Raw genomic sequence first — 19,032 nt, 5'->3', positions numbered from 1 at the left:
ACATGTCTGGTTTAAAAATAAGTTGCATACTATATATATAACCATAGAGCTCTAATTTTTTAAAATAAGTTGCATTGGTAGAGAAGCAAAGGCTATATTCAAAGGATAAAGTGGACCATTGTTATAAAATTGCTATGTTTTTATTGAAACTCAGTTTCTTTAGATGGCAGTCTGTAAACATTTATCAAGCAGTGTTGAGTCTCCTCAATTCTCCATTTCTCAATTTATTCATTCAAATACAAGCACTTCTTGACTTCTATCAGATACTGTGCCAGGTTAAGTGCCAGAAATACGGTGTTTAACTGAGATGAAATCCTCCGTTTTCACAATGATTGATCTACTTGGGACAGGTTATGATGAGATGCATGTACATGAGAAGAGCCCTATTCGCCCAGAGCACTATTTGCCCAGAGGATTGGGTCCCCATAAAAGTGATTTTTAAGCTAATATCAGAGGGTGTGTGAAAGGCAACCAAGAGAGCAGAAAATAAAAGAAGTGAATTCATGGGCTGGGATCATGGCTTAGTGGTAAAGCACTTGTCTTGCACGTGTAAGGCACTGGGTTGGATCCTCAGCATCACATAAAAAATAAAAATAAAAAACAAAATAAAGGTATTGTGTCCATCTACAACTAAAATAATAATAATAATAATAATAATAATAATAATAATAATAATAATAAAGTGAATTCAGAAGAGCAAGAACTTTGAGTGGAAGAGCTGAGGTTTAAGATGTCGGCAGTAGTCCAGGGGAGGAGTGTGCCTTTTGTTCTGGGTTAACAAGTTTCTGGTGCAGTGAGAGAAAAAAGTGGGATCACTGGAAGTGTTGGATGGAGGTAGCAGAGGCAGGAGAAGGGATTTTTTTCCTAGATTATTTTTGGATGAGGAAAATAACAGTACCTTTGAATGATGATGGGTAAAGTAGAAAGAAAGAAATATTTTTTAAAAAATCTTCATAGGTAAAGAGGAGCACACAGGAGAGATGACCTTGAGAGTGTCAGGGCAGTGACCCTAAAGCCCCTCCAGAGTTTAGTTCTGCCCTTATAGAGGAACCAGCTCTTTACTCTTTTCTCCACAAAAAGAAGGTGACATGATTTGGAGGAAGGATAAGGTATGAGCCTCCATTGTAGATAGCTGGAGTAAATGGATTAGGGGAACATAGGGTGATTTCAGAACTTACTGCATATGATGATTTCATATAGAAGTAAAAATTTAAAAAGTCATTTTAATAAAAACAGGAAATTTCTGTATACTTATAGCATAACAGATACAATTAGAAACATTTTGAAGAAAAAAAATGATACTTTAATGCTGTCTTTCTGTATGGTTTTCCATATAAATAATCAGTTAATGTGTCAGCAAGGATATTCAGCAAGGATATTTAACAATTTAGGAAATGGTAAGACTTCCTCCATCAGTTAAACGAAGAATGCCTGCATGCCATGTGGAAGACAACTGTAAGTAGAAATGGGAAGGCAAAAATTAAATTCTGACAGATCAGAGTTAAAGTCATAGAAGTCCTCTGGCTTTTTCAACTAATTGAGAGTATTGGTAACAAAGATGGATTGTTTGCAAGAGCTGTGACCTATTTAGCAATTGATTTTCTAACCCTTTGAAAAATCTGTCATTTAAAGTAAGTTGACTATTACAACCTTTGCAGTAGATGTGACAAGTAATTGCTGTTTTTTTTTAACCCATCTGTGGCATTTTAGAGATAAAAACACATCCTTTCTAGTAGGACTGAAATGCTACCATTTATTCTGTTGGTGGTAATTTTCTGATAATTAGGTAATCTAGTGAAATGTTACGTGTCTCCTCAGGCTCTGTGGAAATGCAATGTGGATCCTGTTTTCAAAGCTGATTCATTTGCATTACTCCAACAGAAATATAATAAAGTAAGCGAAGTTAATAAGTATTCGTTTTTGTTTACACATAATAATTGAGGTTGCAGTAGTTTTCAAAAACAAAAATAGAGAATGAATTTTGGCCTTTAACCTGTTACAGGAAATTTTTATTGGCATTAGTGAATATATCTAGGACAAAACCTTTTGAAAAATGAATCATCACATAGTATGTCATTTATTTTTATTATCTATTAAATAATATATTGAGAGAACCTTTAACTGAAGGAGTTTTTATTGCAACATAATGATTTAATAATGAAATTTATACAACCAGACCATTGCTTTTATCTAAAATCTTTAATGTCCAATGAAGCATATTGTCTGTGCCATAGAGCACAGTTTTTGATTATAGTCAATTTAGCATTTTATAACGCATCACTCTGTATTTTGGCAGTGTTTTACTTTTTTCCTCTCTACTTTTTTTATGTGTTACATCTCGTCTCCTTCAAAAGAGTACACCGTCCATGCTAGAGTCTTTTCTGATTCCTGCAATATCCATCTCAAAGTTAAATTTGCAGTAAATATTTTTTAAGCTCAAAATTGTTATTAAAATGAGGCTTAAATCTAATTTCATTGACTCCTTCTTGTTGGTAATGCAACTCTTGTGTTAGAATTATGACAATTTGAGGATATAATAATTTTATTTTGAGATATTTTCAGTACCTGTAGGATTACCCAGATAAGGAATGTGAACATTCTGGACAAGTTTCCTCAAAGTATAAAATTCTTTATTTTAAATTCTGAGGCATATTGCTCTACAACTCTGGAGGAAAATATCTTAGTGTGCTAGTTGAAATTTTTTGACATTAAAAAAAGTAATCTAGTTATTTTTCAAATTGATAGCATATTGGGTGTTTCAATACAAGGGAGAATGTTATAATAGAAAAGCCTTGACCAGTTTTTTTTTTCTTTTTTTGTCTTTCAATGAATTTTGAAAGTTTTTATTAACTCATATTAATTGTAATATTAATAAAATTCAGTGTGGTATTTTATACATGCATATTGCTGCATTGTTCTGCTTTATATCTTTCCAAACCTACTTCATTTTTCCTCAATACTTTATCACTTCTACAGATCAACATTTTTCCTCATGCATTTTGCTTTATCTCAAACCCCAGATTTTGTAATGCCTTCCTAATGCATTGAGTTACCTGTACACATTTGGACAATTATTTCCTTCTACCACTTCTCACTTCATTCCAATATTTATCAACTCCATATTGAGTTTCTTTTCTGAACATGCACAATACACTGTCTGCAACAGGCAAATTAAAAAAAAAAAAGAATTCTTCCTTCATAAGGCCTTTTTTTTCTCTCCTAATCTGTCCCCTGTATTTTAAGAATCAGGTGCCGAACCTCCATAACCAACTTCTGCTTAAAATATAGGCCAAAATGTAGATTAAAATGTATGGGAAAGAGACACAGGTCACTAGTAATATTTAATATCCTAGAAGCCCAAGATTCAAAAAGTTATGATAATTCACTTGGCAGCAAGAAGAGTTTAGGGACTCTGAAATTCACCCTTCTTTTCATTCATTTAATTATTAATTCAACATTTTATACTACCTAATGTCGGGCCCTTTACTAGTGCTTGACATGTGTCATATTGGAATCCTATGAGTATCAATCTGGGATTTCATGGGAAATGCCGAGTTTGCAGTTTTATATCCTAAGTTTCATTACATACTTGATATTTTGCTTATTTCAAAAACTTTAAAAGTTAGTTTGGTGGTTTATACTGTGATTTAAAATTGGCATTTTAAGCCTTTTTAAAAATATAATTTCTTGGGTTTCATGCTCTGGCAGTTTTAGTGTGGAATTAGCCGAAGGTAGTTTTATAGCAATAAGGGATATCTTATTGAAAAAGCCTGCTAGTGCTTTACCTCTTATTCTTTTATTTCCTACTCCAAAACAATTGAAAAAAGTAGAAAAGAAACTATACCCAAGGGAACTAGTTCTTAAGTATAATCTGAAACTACTGGGACTTACATTCTTTAGTTTTTAAATAAAATAATATTCCTTCCAAACTTGAACTAGAGAAATCTTTGGGTTGGTTTTAAAATGAATCGATATATACCTAAGGCTGTGGATTGCTTTTTAATGTGAGAGGGGTGTCTAGTAATTCTAAAAGCCGACTATCACAAGTTTATTGCCACACTATGAGCACAATTCCAAGTTACAAGGCAAGCAGAAAAGTAAGAATAAAAAGCCAACATTCTTGCCTAGGAAGGCAATTGTGAACTTGCTCGGAGGCCAAACTTGGTTTATAAATTTAAGTCTCCTGGTAATAATGATTTAATATTATTGTAAGAGCATGAGCAAAGAACTATCTCTGTCAAGGGTAAGGGATTATATATTATTTATATGACTTTTTTATTATTCTGCTTTTCTTCTACTGTGTGTAAAATGCTTTTTAAATATCCTTCTAGCAATACAGGAAACTCCTTTGTTTGCCACATCAATTCCTTCCTTTAGATAGGGAAAGTGAATTAATAGTTTATTATTTGCCAAACATCATATTTCTCTGCTTCCTGCTATATGTTTCACCTGCAGACTTAAACATATAGGCTCTAGCTATATTTGTGGACTTTTCAATTTGATTTGCTATGTAATGGTTGATTACCATGTATTTAAGCAATCTAAACTAATTCAGGTAGAAAATTATAGATTCAGGATTAATTTAGATAAGACAAGGACTCTGTTGTCCCATGTAACTAAACCAAAGAAAGGACCTGAGACAATTGGACTTCATGATGATTAGCTTCAGATCTGAAAAGAGAATCAAAGTGCTTTTTAATTGAATGTCTTTGGGTCTGTCTGCTGGTCACCTCCCTTTATCTGAGTAGACAACAGTGCAAAGAGCAAACTAAAAGATGAGCCTCCTAGAAATAAATGGCATCCATATTCACACCAAAATAACTAAGAAAAATTTAACAGCTGGAAAACCAATAACCTGTAACACTTTTTGCATAGCATTGTTTTTGTTGTTGTTTGGGGGGGGTGTTTGTTTGTTTGTTTGTTGGTACTGGGGATTAAACTCAGGGGCACTTGACCACTGAGCCATATCCCCAGCCCTATTTTGTATTTTATTTAGAGACAGGGTCTCACTGAGTTGCTTAGTGCCTTGCCATTGTTGAGGCTGCTTTGAACTCACTACCCTCCTGCAACATCCTGGGATTACAGGCTGGCACCAATGGGTTGGGCTTCATAGCAATGTTTTTTATTCCAACAAGGCATAAACAAAACATAGGGAAGAATGCTGACTGGCTCAGTTTGGGTCACAGGTTCACCACATTGGCCAATTATTCTGCTACTGAAATTAACCAGCCAAACAATGACATGTATCTAAGGATTGGAGTGAAGTAAATATCCCAGAGCACAAAATGAGCAATTTCCTAAAATTATAGGAAAGCATATCCCAAAAGACAGGGAAGAGTTTAAGAATAGAAAATACATGGATGACCACTCAAATTAGGAACTGAGACTTCTGACCACTAAACACCCTTTTATTTTGCATCTAAAGGGTCAGCGAAATCAAGCTATTCCAAAAGTGTGGAAAATTAAATAGACTTTGCAAGTGTAAATCATAGTACATGAAGGCACAGAAGGCTCTTAGAGCAACCGTCATAGCAATATTTCATAAACATAAGCCTCAATAAACATTATTTGATCAGGATAACCAAGAAATTATCTAGGTGATTAGCAGTGCAATCAGCAAGCTAAATTAGATGGACTTCCTAGAAAAATATGTCATACATATTCATACAAAAATAATTAATTCAAGGGATTAATGACATTTCAAAAAGGGGAAACTAATTAGAAGAACAATTTAAAATATAATCCCATTAATGTTGATTAGTTTTACAATAGTTTATAGAATAAGACTAGACAAGAGAAATGAGAAATAGATATATGGAGAATATCAGCTTCCAAAAAAAAAAATATATGAGAAATGTCTCATTTATAAAAATTTTAGCTTTCTTTCTGAAAGTAAAAGGGAAAATTAAAACAAGGAAAGAGAACAAGGGGAATAAAATTTTGATGTTTTGATATGTCAGTAATTTCCGTTAGCTGTTAAATAACTTCAATAATTATGGGCAAATTATAAATTACTGCTTTCCTTTCAAAGCGGTAAAATTCACCAAAATAATATGAATTATTAGTAAAATTCACCTTTTATGTGTTTTCAGTCATGTACCATTAATGTTTTATACAGCAACAATAAATAAGGGAGGGAAAATTTTCAAGAGTATGCCATCTTCTATTTGTATTGAATTTCATTTTTAACTCATATTTTTTATCAAACTACACACAAAATACATTAAAACTTAAGTCCACTTCTTAAATCTCTTTCAATAGTGATTATTGAAGTTAACATCTAAAAATAAAACTCCAAACTCATTCACAGAGCTTTAAAAATTGAACAATAAATTAGTTATTAGAAACAAATTACCTTATTGAGAGACGTTTTCTTAAGAAAAATTAGCATCATATTTATGGTACCCACATACTCATCTGGAGAATTTATAAATATATTATATGTGGTAAAATTCATATTGATTAAAGAGTCTTCATGCTTATGCATACACATGTATATACACACATATTTATAATCATGTGACTGATGTGTTAAATTTTATTCCTCTACTATATGAATAGTGTTTGAATATCAAAAAGTTTATCATCAAAATATCTCATCTTAATAAATGATGCAACTATGTAAAATTAATTTTAGTATTTTAATTGCCTTTTATATAGTCTCCCTGGTCCCCAAATTTACTTCTTGTCTATCCTCACCATAGAATCCAAAACTTAATATATGTACTTCATGAAATGCTCTTCACTTAAAACCCTTCTAGGGTTCTCCTTTTCATTTAGAGTCAAAGTCTTTGAACAGTTCTCTAAGCTTTGGCTTACCTTATGTCACCCTTCTGACCCTGTCACTTCTGCCCTACTAGATCACAGTACTCCTGACACTAGCTTCCTTAAGTTTTCGCCAACATCGAGGTACAGTGTGTGGCTGCCTTTACTTAAATGTCACCTCTTCTGTGAGATCAACTTTTAACATCTAATCTAAAATTGAATTCCATGACCTCAAAATTCCTTACCACTTATATGCTTAACTTTTCTCATGGCACTTATGGTTATATAAGCTATTTATCATATTCTTCCCTATTTTCTTTCTCCTCTGGACCAGAATGTGAATTCCATGAAGGCAAACATTTCTGTGTTTTGTTCCTTGATGTACTCCTCATTTTATAGGTCTTACTAGTTTCAGATCCAGTGTGGTTTGATCTCAGGAAATGAGGTCTTTGTTCTAGACATGAGGATGACCAGGTTTTTATGACACAACTTACAGGACACAAGCTGATGACTGCTTGTCCCATGTCTACCCTGTCTGTGCTCCTGTCCCTGCTGTTTCCCAAGCTCCTCAGCTGAAACTGAGCAAGGAGATGTCTGAGAGCTTCTTATTCCTTAGTATGTGTAATCCAGAAACATGGGGAATTATCTTACCACAAAGAGACAGAAGCCAGTGAATAAATTATTTTCTCATATCAGGCTGTCTGGAGAAGTGATCATTTTATGTCCTCTCAGAAGGCAGATTGTGCCCAATAATTTATCCTTGACACTGAGTGTTAGCCAGATTGGTTTTACATTCCTGAAATTTATTTTCTCTCCTTTCCTTCCTCACTTTCTTCTCTCATTTCTACTCCTGGAACTAAACTCCCTAAGTGGGGGGAAAAATTATAGCACACAGCTTTTATCTGAGGCTTTGTTTTCTGGAGACTTAGGTTAAGGCAATAGTTACTAAATAAATATTGATTGATGGAATAAATAAAGAAAATTTATAATATAAAATAAGAATATAGAAATATTGAGTGAGTTATATTTATGGTAATATATCCAGGGAATCAGATACCATGTCAAGCCTAAAGAATGAGAAAATTGGGGCTGGGGATGTGGCTCAAGTGGTAGCGCGCTCGCCTGGCATGCGCGATCCTCAGCACCACATACCAACAAAGATGTTGTATCCGCCGAGAACTAAAAAATAAATATTAAAAATTCTCTCTCTCTCTCTCTCTCTCTCTCTCTCTCTCTCTCTCTCTCTCTCTCTTTAAAAAAAAAAAGAATGAGAAAATAACTATTCAGGGGTAATATTAAACAAGATGACTGACATAAATGCAACATATATTTTCAATTTGGTTATTGTACATAATAGCAAGAAAAGAAACATTAGAGATTCAGTGTAAGACATCTGAAATCCTCATTGCATTATAAGATATATATGCTTTTTTTTAGACTTCTGCAAGACTTACAAAGGAAATTATCTTTAGTCTACTAATTTTAGGAAAAATGTCTTGAAACCAAACCTTAGTTTTTGTTCATTCAAGGTTATATGATTTATTATTAATTAGATTTTTTAAGTGGTGGTTTCATCATCCACTTCAAAAGAATAAATATGTCAAAACAGGCATTGAGGTATTAGAATAAATTATTACACACATTATAATGAGATTATCTTTGTGTTAGTTTAGGAAAAATGTCTTTTACACTAAATAAGTGGTTGAAATTCATTAACCATATGTCCTACAAGACAAATAAATCTCATTTTTCTATACAATACTTTGTATACTCTACACTACCCTAAATTGCTATACACAATGAATGTCCTCATGATGATGGCTGTAACATTAGTATGTGTAATCCAGAAACATGGGGAATTAGGCAAGGCTATATGGATGAAGTGAGTTTTCTACCACTGTAATTCTAAAAGTTTAATTTTGGAGGGTTTTGGTAAAAAATGTTTAATAAAAATCTGTATCACATATATTACACAATATATACATCATCAAAACATCACTATATCCCGCAAAAATATCCAATTATTATGTATTAATTTTAAAACTTAAAATTTAAGAAAATAAAGTATCTTTAGTGATGATAAAAAGATTACATTTTGTGAATTCAAAATTATCATCACAAAGAAGAGTCCCCAAAACAAAGCCAACTTTAATATTTAAGAAAAAATAGTCATTCAACAAGCAAATGGGTAATGGGGAAGAAATGTTTTGCTCTAGATTACATTTTGCTTCTAATTTAAGCTTAAAGAATTATAAAAACAGAAAATATTCATCTACCTTTTTAAAGAAATTAAAAATTCTCAATGGAAGGAATGAATTTTTTTAAAAAATTTTCAGTTGGAGAAATGGAACCTCTGCTCTCACTGGGCAGAGACTTTAACGATATATTACCTTATTAATTAAGGTCAAGAAAATTTGATGAGTTTGATTATTTTAGATACTCCATATAAGTGGAGTCATGAAGTAGGTGTCTTGTGATTGGTTTACCTCAGCACATATTCTCCAGACTCATTCCTTTCATCACATATGGTAAGATTCCTTTTTAAAGAACTCTGAATAATATTCTATTGTATATATAGACCACATTTTCTTTCTCTATTTACATATAGGTAGACACTTAGGTTGTTTCCATTTCTTAGCTGTTAAGAATGCTACAATGAATATGGCAGTGGATATATTTTGTGAGATTTTGTTTAAATTCAATTCTTTTGGATCTATACACAGAAATAGGATTTCTGGATTATAAGGTATGCATTTTATGTTTAGTTTTTTGAGGAATATCCATACTGTTATCCATAGTGTCCATATTAATTTAATTTCCCCTTTCAGTGTTAATTCTACTTCTATGAGATATATCTAAAGTAGTGAAATTTATACAGAGAGGAGAATGGTAGTTCCCCAGAGCCGGGGACAGGGAGAAACTGGGGATTTCTAGCCAATGTATACAAAGTTTCAGTTAAGTGACATGCATAAGTTTTAGATATGTGAAATACAACACTGTGACTGTACTCCACTGTACAAGACTTCTTACCAGAATTTGAGGAAAAATAAAAAGTAGGAAGGAAAACATGGTATAGTAGTCTGGTTATATATGCATTTTTCTGGGGGAGATATCCATGTTATAAAGTTGACAAGAAATACTATTGAAAAGAATGATTGGCATGTGTTGTGGACATCTATTGATTATTTTGTCATCCTTTTTCTTAAGATTTAGTCTGTTCAAGTATCCACACTTCACTAATTATTCAAAAATGGATCCTTATTTACCTAAAGGAACTTGCACATTTCATTTCCCCACCGAAAGAAATGATTCAGGATGAGCAGGTAATTTTCCTGCCTACAACTACTGTGACCCTAAGATCTCTAAGTAAGAACACTGGAAAGGTGACATCCTAGGTTCCTAGACAATGAAATGTGTGGATCCCAAGTGCTCAGTAGCATTTTTGCTTCATTGAGGGATGTCAGCCCCACTAAAAGACCAACTCACAGAGAAGGAAAGTGCTGAAAAATGGCCAAGAAATAAACCCATGACCCTGGTGAAGCCTCTTCTATTTATAGAGATTTTTTTTTTTGTTACCTGAGACAATAAATTCCTGTTATCACTCAAGCCAGTTTGAGATGGAAATTTTGTTACTTGCAACAAAGAACACTGACTGATATAACAACAATCAGTAATCAATGTCTTATTTTCAAAGGATGTCTTTCTTTCAAAATCATGCTATACCTAGGTATTTCCCAGATATTTAAAAGGAAATAGCTTTGAATCAGTAAAAGTAAAAATTTGATCATTTAGCAATTAAGAATAGATAGGACTATAAATTGAAATATATTTACACACTCAATCAACATTTTTAAAGTGCAATGAACATCTTAAGGAACTGAAACATTTGACCACAAATGGCGTTGTATGTTGATATGATATTATATATTGACTACTCCAAGTATGGTTCTGAACCAAAAAGCATTCTAAGGGGCCACAGATCCCTATAATCCTTACAGTGTTCACTCCCTTTATAATTAACTTACTTGCTTTTTATAGACAGATGTGTAAATTCAGAGAAAGAGTCAAGGGCATAAGACTGATATTGGTGAAATTATTATTACTTAAAAGGTTTTAAGTCAATAACTCAATGAGTAGTGTCATAAAATGTTTAACTTATAATTAAAATTAAATTTCCTTTGTATCTTACAGCAGTTACTAAATTATCTTGTCATTTAAAACCTGTCAAGGAACAAATTCAACCACACGTTATTAAGCAGAAGAGAGAGGCTCAGGGACAAAGGCATAAAGAGTTCAAATCACAACCAGAGCTGCAAGAAGGAACTGTAATGTCTCTAAGTTCACTGGTCTTCAGAATGTTGTACCTGCCTCCCTAGCTCTTGGTAGAGCAATTTTTTTTATTTGATGAGAAAAATCTGGAATTAAAAAGGAACATGGAATGAAAGTACTCTGTGAAATACTTCATAAGAATGAGGTCATCTTTATCAGACATTATTATTATCATTAATTCTTGCAGGTTAGATTGTATAACTTAAAAAAGATGTGTTGAAATACTAACCCACGGTGCCTTAGAGATAGAATCTTTGTAGATACACCCAAGTAAAGATAAAATCATACTAAATCCGAAACACCACTGTAGGCCAAAAGGAAACAAGATAAGATCCTGCCCCAGAGCCTTGAGAGAGAGCAAAACTGATGCTTATGTCTTGATTTCTAGCTTCTAGCCTCCAGAACTGAGACTATAACTTTCTGTTATTTTAAAACTCCTCATTTGTAGTAATTTGTTAGAGCAGTCCTAAGAAACAAATACATTAATCTAAAAAGCATCAAGTTGCTCAGGATTCCTAAGAAACAATTGCATTAGTCTGAAAAGGAGTGAGTCGTTGAGGAAGTGCATCACGTCTTGAACCCTGACTTTTAGTACCCTAAGTTTCCTGACTCAAGAGTTTTCCTTTTCTCTTGGTGGTTATATATTCCAACAACAGATAAGTGTAGTAAGTGGTCTTGCTTTTTTGAGTGGCACAGTGTAGAGAAGCAGCCTAGTGAAGTCTGTGACAATGAGGTCAATACTTGTTTCCTTTGGCCTGCTGCTGCCATATGTTCCTAATACAAACAAAGGCTGTTTCTGCTCCTGGTTTGAGAGGTTTCGGTCCATGATTGGTTGGCGCTTTTGTTTTTAGGATGTGCTGAAGCATCCTACCATGGTGGGCACAGGATGCAGAGAAAAGCTGCTCACCTCCTGGCCAAGAAACAAAAGAAAAAGAGCAGAAGGAAAGAGCTGGGTTCCCTTGAACCCCTTTGAGAGCACACCCCAATGACCTGAAGGCCTCCTGTTAAGACCCACCTCTTAAATATTTCACCACTTAAATATTCTCAGTAACACCGTGCTGGGGATCAAGCCTTTATGCATAGGCCTTTGGGGGACATTCTAGTTCCAAGTTGTAGTATCCCAGCTCCTTACATCACAGCCCACCAATTGCCTACTTACAATCTCAGCCCTGTGTACTTTAAGGACAGCCCAGTTATAAGGAGATTAGTATTGAAAGCTCATCAGTCTGGTGTCCCTAGTTATTGTTCAAACTAGGAATTTAGACATCTAGTTTGAATCATTAGCTTCTGCATTACAATTCAATTCCTTCTTCCTCACAGTCAGACCCAGACTTTTGTGAATCAAGGCTCACTCCTGTGCTAGTTTTCCATTTGCACCCAAACATCCACTGTGCCTTTCTCTCCCATATTTCTGTAGAAGGCTGTGCTGTATGGGCACTTCAATAGAATGCTGTGGACCCAGACTTCTATTCTAGTTGAACAATGAAGAACCCTAGTAGGACATCAGAGGAAAGGAAGAGCATGAAACTGGAATACTTCTCTTGTTTTTATTTATATATGAGAGCAGAATGCATTACAATTCTTATTACACATATAAAGCACAATTTTTCATATCTCTGGTTGTATATAAAGTATATTCACACCAATTCATGTCTTCATACATGTACTTTGGATAATAATGATCATCACGTTTCACCACCAATTCTAACTCTATGCCCATTTCCTTCCCCTCCCATCCCTCTGCCCTATCTCGAGTTCATCTATTCCTTCCATGCTTCCTCTCCCTATCCCACTATGAATCAGCCTCCTTATATCAAAGAAAACACTTGGTATTGGATTTTTTGGGATTGGCTAACTTCACTTAGCATTATCTTCTCTAACTCCATCCATCTACCTGCAAATGTCATGATTTTATTCTCTTTTATTGCTGAGTAATATTCCATTGTGAAATTGGAGTATTTCTATGATTAACTTTATCATGAGCAGTCACTTCTGGCTAAGAGTTTCTCCAAAGGACACTGTTAAAAGTGACCTCTGTTCAACTCTTTCATATGGGATCCAGGACCTTTCCCTCTTTTTATATCTGATATAAGCTGAAGCTGAAGCTCCTCTCATTTACTAGCCCCAGCCTGCTGCTCTATCTCTATGCTTTCTCATATCTTAAGTACTTTTTTAAATAATCCTTTTGGAGAAAAAAAAATCATCCTAAACATTTGCAATTTAAGCATACCATCTTTTTCCTATTGCAGTTAATGCCTAATCTTGTTGGGAGGCTTGACTCTCCCTGTCCTCGTATGTCTGTTTATGGAACAGGTCTTCCACTACTTCCTGTTCTGTTTTTGACAGTATCCAGATGCCTCACAGTAAATCCCAACTAAGTCAATAGGGATCCTGTTCTACAGACCACCTCTATGTAGACCATGTCATTCGTCCATTTATCAATATTTATTGTGCAATTTTTCAGAACCAGAAACTGTCCTGAGTAAGAATAATCAACTGGTAAGAAAGTCAAGACACCTATTCCCATGGAACATATAAATCTAAGAGTCAAAATTGATACAAAACATCAAAAGAAATTTTATACAAGTTGTTATGTGCATTCAGAATCTTTTAAATATTTCTTTTAGGAATTCTACAAATGTCAATTTTTCTCATGATTCTTAATTGTGTTCTGTATTGCTAATTCTGCCTTAAAATTTCAGTGCAAATAGTATCTAAAAGTACAGTTTACTTTTCAAAATATCATTGAAGACAGGTGTGATGGCACAAGTCTATAAACCCAGCAACTCAGGAGGCAGGCAGGAGGATTGCAAATTTAAGGCCATCCTTAGCAATTTACAAGACCCTGTCTCAAAATAAATACCTCACTAAATAAATAAATAAAACAGCATTAAGGTATAATTGACATACCTTAAATTTCACTCATTTTAATAAATTTATAGTTAGTTATACAATATTTATCACAATCTTTCAGAACATCAAGGAGATAGAAACCACTCCCAATGTTCCTTTGTGAAGATTTGCATTCACTCTCCATTCTCATCCCTAGTCTCAAGAACCACTGATTTACTTCTGTATCTAAAAATTTTGCTTCTGTGGGCATTTCATAAAATAGAATCATACAATATGTGGTCTTTTCTATGTAGCTTTTTTACTTAGCATAATGTCTTTTCAGCAGTAATACCAGGAGTATATTACTTTTTATTGCTGAGTAATTTTCTAATGTATACAACATGTTTTAACTCAATTAAAAGTTGATGGACATGTGAATTGTTTCAAGTTTTTAGCTATTATGAATAATGCTACTATGAATATTTTCATACAGGTCTTCCCGTGATCATGTTTTCCTTTCTTTTGGGTAGAAACATAGGATTTGACAACATAAACTTGGGCTTATATGGTAAGCTAAGTTTAACATTTAAGACTCTGCCAACTGTTTTCAAAGTGACTGAAGCATCTGGCATTTCTACAAGCAAAGTATGAGCGCCCCACATCTGTATGTTCTCTGACACTTATTATTTCCTGCCGATTATATCCACACCAAGGAGTGTAAGGAGATATCTTATTATTTAAATTTGTATTTCTCTAAGTAAAATGATGTTGAGTATCTTTTCATGAATCTAAGATCCCTTTCTATATCTGCCTTGCTTTAATATCTGGACAAATTTTAATGTTTTTATTTGAATTATGAATTTGCTATTATATAATTGTTTTTATATATTTTAGAAGTATTTCATTATTATTAATATTTATAATATTATCTGTACTTTCACTTGTTTTTTTATTTTCTTAATGTAAAATTATTTTTATATCATAATAATATATATGCATTAATATAGGTGCATATATATATATATATATATGTACACATATAAGCATATACATGTATGTGCTTATATATATGTATGTGTCTCTGTATAGACATATGGCCATGTCTGGACCTTGTGTATTACCTTTAAGTCAAAGTCCAAATATTTATCTTTTCTTCTAACATACCCTGAATTTTCATGAAATTGTAAGGACTGTGACTTCAAGTGACCCAGAATGTACACCTACCTTTCATAAATAAGCCCAAGCACCAAATATACAAGAAAAAAGCCAAGCGATGGCACTATTTTGAGCACTGTCATATTTGTGTTGTGCAAAGTTCATCTTCATATCACAATCCTGTCATGAACCTAAATATCAATAATCTATCTTCATCATCACAGGCTTGCTGTCTGACATTAAGATCCTGTAGATGCAAAATGTCCATCATATCTCACATTACTGTTTAATTTAATTTTATATCATAGGCACTGATTTATATACCAGAAGCAACTAAATAGATATATGATAATCATCCCTTATTGTGTGATTTTCTTATTTGCAATCAAGATTTACTACAAAACTTGCATAACTATTACAGGAATATTTAGATGATCTAAATGAAATCTTTCTCACTTCTTCTATCAAAGTATTTTGGATCAGCCAGCAGGACATCTTCTATTGCTCATATAATTTTAGGAAATTAAGAGATAATATTTTTGTGAGCACATGGTGAGGAATCTAAATGAACCTCTCTGCTATTTTATAAACTGTGATTTTATGACTTTAGCAATTTTCATGACATGGTAAATTGTTTTAAGACACACAATGATATGTCCAGGAAACATGTCAACATATTAAGATGAAATGTTGTATAACCATGAGACAAAGACATTATCATTAGAACACTAAATAGGTAAATTGGGATCAGTTACTATAAGTACTGTGATCTGTTCTCCAGTCATTCTTTATAATTTACCCCAAATTTGAACGACAAAGCAGAACTATTTTCTTTGCTTTGGTGCTATTCATCATGTCTTCCCATAATGCTTCATTAGCACAAGAAATGTCCTGACCCTGCACACAGCTGCTCTGAAGAGATCCCTCTTTGTTAAAATCAGCCAGTTTATTCCTTCAGGATGACAGAGTGAAGAATCTAGACTTGGACAGGCCCCAGCTATATCCTTCTTGTATTTCTCCTGCTTCTCTCCTGATAATTTTTCTTCCAACTATAAAACACCCTATTGATTGAAGTCTGAAGGTTGTAAAGGTGATTTATGAGCTGTATTAGATTAAATGTGTGACTGCTGCAAGGGACATAGACATTTCTTCCTGTTAGTGGGAACCCTGTGCAAATCACTTAAACCAAACCCTGCAGGGCTGGAACATCTCCTTAAAGTTAAGTCAAGCAAGCTGTAGGAATACTGGCTAAGTCCACATAAGTAGCTGTCCCTATCCAAGGTACTTTAGGTAGGCAATTATTGTTTTATTACTTTTGTATATCATACCTATTGATCTATATTTATCATCTGATGATATCTGTGTCATTTAGCATTTTAACATAAATATTTCAAGGGCAAAAATTTTCTAATGAAAGAAAAAAATGGAATATATGATCACTGCAGTTACTCTCCAGTGCTTATACTCTATGAATGATATCACACATGATACTACAAATAATGCACTCCAATAATGCAGATGTTTTAGAGTCCAGTAAGGCTCACTAACCCTGTAAGAATGGAGGAGGAAACATCTTATTTAATGTTTAATATATTTTCTTATTTTAAGAATTTCTGCAAAGTTAAATGCTTTTACAGCATTCTTACTATATAAACATTGTTTTCAGTCTTATAAAATATATTCATCTCAGGCAATCTAATATAATGTATTGGATAGGCACTTACATAACTACTCAAATGAAGTCTTGCAAGTGCTTCTAGGGTTTATGGAGCCATACTAATGAGGAACCATGAAGTAACCTGAAGAATTGTCAGAGTTCAAGCCTCATGCCCATACCTGTGAGAAACCCAGAGAACTGCTTATTGAAACCAAAAGCTCATCAAGAAAAAGATGAAGTAAGCATAATCCAGCTAAGGAAATAACCAATGCTTTAATCTAGTAAGTATGTAATAATCAAATCCCAAGTAGACATTTTCGAAATTCTGAACATTTAGCAATCATATCAAAGAAAATAAATATGAAAATTCATGAATTTCAAATGTACAATTATTTTATAGAAAAGAGTATCTTAATATTTTATTTAAAATCATTGCTATTTAGTGCATTAACTCAAATAAAATCTTGTGGGCTGGGGATGTGGCTCAAGCGGTAATGCGCTCGCCTGGCATGCGCGGGGCGCTGGGTTGGATCCTCAGCACCACATAAAAATAAAGATGTTGTGTCCACCGAAAACTAAAAAATAAATATTAAAACACACACACTCTCTCTCAAAAAAAAAATCTTGTAGTACATGATTGATTTTAACACTTTGATTACTATCATCATTTTCATTAGCCAAGACAATTTGAAGCATTGTTTCTACTTTGTTTTCATGGATAGTAATATACAAGTTTCTTTTATAATAGGCACTCTACTTTTATTGTATTTTTAGTTTATAATAGATTTACTGAGGTATAATTGATAAACAAAGAAGTACTTATATTTATTTTATACCATTCGATGATCCTGCTTTTTAATCTCCCATTGACATAATTACCTAAAAGTAACTCACTAAACCCATTCATCAGTTTGGCTTAAGAATGTGCACATATTTTCTCTTGGGTTTATCATATTTAGGAATTTCATTTTAGAAGTCAGAGATGAAGTGATATAAAAATGATATGGGAGGGGGCAATCAAAGATCAAAATTAATATATTCAGTACTTCAGAATATTTCAGTGTGGAAAAAATTGCTAATACTTTATATCTCCTTAGTAATTTGAATCTATACAATTTTAAACAATATATTTCTATTTAGTAGAATCATTTTGTCTGCTTAACTGTAGCCAATTAAATTAAATATAGAGAGAATCCAAGATGGCAGGCCAGAGGGAGGCAGCATTCTGTGTCGCTCTATGACCTGGGTCTTAACCAGTGGGAATACTATTTCTCTGAGAGTAGTAGAGGACCCCTATACAGCTGCTCTCACCCAGAAATCACCAGCGCTCTGCCCCCACACAGAGCTCTGGGCCTCCATGTTCAAGCAGGACTCTTGGCTCTTGCACCCAACTCCAGAAGTTCTAGCCCATGCAGGGGTCCCTAGCACCTTAGCAGGATCACCTATCAGTATTACTGCACAACTCCCAGACACCACTCAACTCCCATGCAGGACACTCAGCTGCTATCTACCCACAGAAACTCTGGCCACCACTCCCCGTAAACCCCCATCTACCAATAAGGGGCTCCCCCATCACCTCCATCTTGCGACCCACCTCCACAGCTACTCCAGAGTCCCCTACACAATAATCCACCTGCACCTGGGGGCATCTCACAGGCTCTGAAGGCAGCCATAGCCATTGTACTGAATATTACAGAGCTCATCTCTGAACACATCACACAATGCCATCGCTTGATTCCCCCAACCCCAGCTGACACCCAGGTGCTAGAAGCAGACTGCCTCCATCTTGGCTCACCTTTCTCACCATATTTGGCAGGGGAAGCTTCCAGATTGGAATTCCAGCTGGCCAAGTACCTGGTTTCCAACTCCCTACTCTCCCCAGTGGCCAGTAACCCAGCATAGTAAATGCCTAATACAAAACAGCTCTCAGTGGGACTGGTGTGCAGTTTGACCAGGGCAGCACCCACAGGAGGCCTGATGAGAGAGGTCCCTCAATTGGGAACTGCTAAGGGAGAGGGAAATGGGGTAAAAGTTTGGAGTCTAACAGAGAGACCAGGAACTGGGAAATCTTCAGGCAAGACAGGGAGAGTGGACCGAGCACTCAAGTCATACGAGTGGACCCAAAAAGAGACCCTTGAGGTCCAATCTCCCTACAGGGACTGGCAGGTACCACTCCTCACTTCCAGGTGCCCTGCACCAGGACCAGCCTTTTCATCCTGGTTACCTTCACCATCCTAAGGGCAGAGATATCAGCTAGCAACAGATAATCCCACCTATTGGATGAGAAGAGAAGC

General features: G+C 34.4%; 1 protein-coding gene across 1 annotated transcript in view; it reads left to right on the top strand.

Moving 5' to 3' along the window:
• EYS (eyes shut homolog) overlaps positions 1-19,032 on the top strand; it is a gene marked incomplete at its 5' end in the record, with an annotated part of 1,607,607 nt that overhangs the window by 1,186,889 nt on the left and 401,686 nt on the right.

Source organism: Spermophilus citellus, assembly GCF_964194105.1.
Source record: "Spermophilus citellus genome assembly, chromosome: 5".
NCBI lineage: Eukaryota > Metazoa > Chordata > Mammalia > Rodentia > Sciuridae > Spermophilus > Spermophilus citellus.
The sequence above is the reverse complement of the archived record's forward strand: the minus strand, read 5'-3'. Positions and strand labels throughout refer to the sequence as shown.